This window comes from Formica exsecta, unplaced genomic scaffold (genome assembly GCF_003651465.1).
Source record: "Formica exsecta isolate Colony F162 unplaced genomic scaffold, ASM365146v1 scaffold59, whole genome shotgun sequence".
NCBI classification, from domain to species: Eukaryota; Metazoa; Arthropoda; class Insecta; order Hymenoptera; family Formicidae; genus Formica; species Formica exsecta.
The window spans coordinates 476,101-479,513 of NW_021853174.1; the positions used below are offsets into that span (position 1 = coordinate 476,101).

At 33.5% G+C, this 3,413-nt stretch overlaps 1 protein-coding gene across 3 annotated transcripts in view; it reads left to right on the plus strand.

Annotated features, from left to right (window-relative positions):
* The window catches only part of LOC115242284 (irregular chiasm C-roughest protein), a 140,842-nt gene that overhangs the window by 116,025 nt on the left and 21,404 nt on the right, over positions 1-3,413 (plus strand). The window lies entirely within an intron of this gene.

A 3,413-nucleotide genomic window follows, 5' to 3' on the forward strand; every position in this document is an offset into this window, starting at 1 on the left:
AGTCCGATACCGCCGCCACCCGCGCCACCAGATCCACCGCAGGAGATCCCTAAGAAGAGCAGCCCGACCACCGGCGAGAGAATCTTCAGCGCGCTCAAATCCGTCACCACGCAGAGTTACATAGATGCTTCGGAGTTTTATAAGTGAGTTATTATCGAAAAGTGACTAGTTTTATAAAAAATTTACGTTTTATTAAAAACTGACGAAAAAAAAATATATATATATATATATATATATTTGTGTGTGTATATGTGTATACATATATGTGTAAAAGGTTATATATATGTTATATGTACGCTATTATATAAAAGATACATATGAAAAGGTTAATGTTACTAGTTGAATTATAGTCACGGATCTGCCGTAAAAAAAAAAAGATGAACGTATCCAATCCTCTTGCTTGTGTCAAATCGTTACGTAAAAAATACGAGAGCGTGTACATCTGACGGTAGACTTTTCCAAGTTATATATCAAATCGATGAAGCGTGATTCGAAGCTATTTTTGTCGCGTGAAAATAAACAGATCAGCCGAGCGGCTGAATAATGTTGCTTGATGTCGAACTAAACGCCCATCGGAGACTTTCGTGTTACACGGATCTAGAATTGATAACGCGAGTTAACACAGTACGGCGTTATTATTATTCATGATTAGCTGAATCGAAAGCGGGTATCTCCGAGCGACACGCTTAGTAAATAGTACCGAATCTACCCTGAAAATCTGACCGAAGCCGCACTTCTTGCCGACAAGTCCACTCAGCGAAAAAAAACGCGTGGTTCCGCGCAACAAAAACAACCAGCACGCTCGGTGGCCACGGAGTTTGAGATTTATGTGGGTTACCTATGGTGTTCCCCGAAACATCTAGTCCGTCAGTTAATACTGATTACCTCCGCAACGCTCACGTAAACTTATAAACGTATAAAATACAAAAGTTCGAAAAAGAAATAGCAATTTAATTTAAGAAAAATCAATACGGTTTATATTGAATTATACGAGTCATTGATATAAATGGATTTTGTTAACAATTGTTTTTATATTCAAAATTTCAATGTGACAGTGACTTGATAACGCGGCCATTTTTAATATTAAAAAAAAAATATTTTAATCCTACTAATGTATAGCATGCTATGATACAATTATCTCGGAATAAAATTTCGTCGAAAAAGTCATTGATATAAATGGATTTTGTTAACAATTGTTGTTTTTATATTCAATATCTCAATGTGACAGTAACTTGATAACGCGGCCATTTTTAATATTAAGAAAAATATTTTAATCCTACTAATGTATAGCATGCTATGATATAATTATCTCGGAATAAAATTTCGTCAAAAAAGAATGAATAAATATATTACGCTCAGTTTAAAGTGACTGCTTCAAGGGAATACACGTAATGCCAGGAAAAAATTATCGTTAGCTTCATGAGTTAGCAAGACGTGTTTCTATAATATTCGTGACAAAAGAAAGTTTATCCGTACATGAAAGAGACTCTTAAACTTAATGACTGCTTTGCAGATAAGGATTTTCTATTACGTTAATGCACTGCCTACGAATTTCATATGCTTTGCGTTTTACTTTCATTCATTACATGAAGAAGTTTGGCTATGCAAGTCCTAACAGCATCGGAAGTTATCACGACTGCATAACTTTCCATTACAATTGCCTGCTAAGGCGTTTTTTCTCAAGACGATGCATACAGGGTGCCCCAAATTTATCTATCTACGAACCATCTTTCGTGCAGATTTTTTGACCAATCTGAAATCAATCGATTTGCTTGATAAAACAAAAGTTAATAAAAAATCAATAAAAAACGATTGAGATATGAGATTGAAAATGTACGCGAAATCTTAAACAATTTCAGAAACTATTTACAAGCCACTTGCGATAAAGGAACTTTTTTTCTTTACAAAAAATATGCCTGTGTGTGTGTTTAAAATTTCCAAAAATATTTTTCTTTTATATTTTTTTAATTATATAGCCGTATTTTTCGCATGTAAAATATAAACAAGTAAAATAATATCTATTATCGTGGCCGGACATTTCATTAGATGAAATGTACGTACGTTTAACACGTTTTAGGGATATACAAATATTCCAAGAACGACAATCTGTCGAAAGCGCGATTTTTGCTCCTCGATGAATATGAATCCCTGTCACTGTCGCTAATGTAAATCCAACCTAATGCGAGCAGCTAGTTAATCAACAACTGGCGAAGAATTTAATGAAATTTGTTTCTCGATCGCTCGCAAACGCATGCTTTTTAATTAAAATTATGCAAATCCATGATTAATGGCGCGACCGGAGAATCGACGCGCGAGTAATGATCAACAGAATATTTAAACACGAAAAAATATCCATTTTAAATACCTTTCCGCGGCGTACAAAAGAATACATTAAATCATAAAAAGCCCTGTAATCAATCGATTACCTAATCCGATAGAATATTGATCCGCGAAGACAGAAATCGCGCAATTTCTTTACAACAGTTCCCTAATTTTGACGAAATATTAACAATGTCAAAATATAATTTAAAAAATAATGTAATGCGATGATTTTGATAGGGATCGTTATATATAAATATATATATGCACACACACACACACATACAGATCATATTTTTGTGAAAAATTTGATACGCAGTTTGAAATGTCAATTGTGCAAAAAATATCATGTTTTATGAGAGCTTAATTTTCGCATTATTCATTATCGCGAAATCGCATTTGCGTATCTATTAATTAAATCGATATTCTCTCTGGCATCACATATATTATTATTACGAAAACGGATCGTGCACAATATTCGAATTTCAATCATTCGGATGGTCTCATTAATACACGGTGTCATCGAATTATTTCATTTGATAAAAATCTCCATAAGATGCGTTAATGGCTGCATCCACAGATATTGCAATGCGTTAACGAAAAAATATTAAGATTTAGATCTTTCTATAGACAATGATTTTAATAAATAATTAATATCAATTTTTAAAGCTTTAATATCAATTCAATTTGATGACACATGATCAGTAATCGCATAAATTGAACATTATATTAAATTATTCATTTGCATTTCAATTGTAATCTTAGATTACAGCTTATATTACAACTCTTAGCTTATATTACAATTTTCGCATTTGAAGCTTTGAATTCATTTTCCGACAATAGTATTTTCTCTGAATTACGCTATTATTGCGTTCAGCACTATTCAATAAAACAATAGGATACCTTCATAATCGATCATTGACGTGACTCGACGTTATCCGCTCGCACAGCGGAAAAATGGAGAAAAAGCTGCTCGAAAAATTTCAGTACATTGTTGGATCGGTGAAAGCGTTAGTGCAAGAGAAAAGGAGAGTGGTGTGCTAATCACGCGATATCGTACGTAAAGTTCGTGCGGTTTCATTGTTAAACCGCTC